The sequence below is a fragment of the Belonocnema kinseyi genome, chromosome 7 (genome assembly GCF_010883055.1).
Source record: "Belonocnema kinseyi isolate 2016_QV_RU_SX_M_011 chromosome 7, B_treatae_v1, whole genome shotgun sequence".
Classification (NCBI taxonomy): Eukaryota; Metazoa; Arthropoda; class Insecta; order Hymenoptera; family Cynipidae; genus Belonocnema; species Belonocnema kinseyi.
The window spans coordinates 111,001,397-111,001,701 of NC_046663.1; positions in this window are offsets into that span (position 1 = coordinate 111,001,397).

A 305-nucleotide genomic window follows, 5' to 3' on the forward strand; every position below is an offset into this window, starting at 1 on the left:
TATGGTTTTAGCTCTGTCGGCCCTGCAATATTCGCCTTTCTATTGGCAGGTGTTTAATTTCTTTACATTATTTAAGTAATTGTAGTCCTATTGACCGATATCATTTCCACTTATGTGTGCCCACCTTACTTGGAAACTAGCTCAGATATCAGAGATGAAATGAATTAAATTTATTTATCACACAAATACACGGGCACGCGCGCACTTTGGAAATCAATTGATTAAAAATAGATAATTTTCCGGGCTGCCCTGCCACGCACGTAACAACACTATTTTAAGAATATAAATATCGTAAATATGAAAAT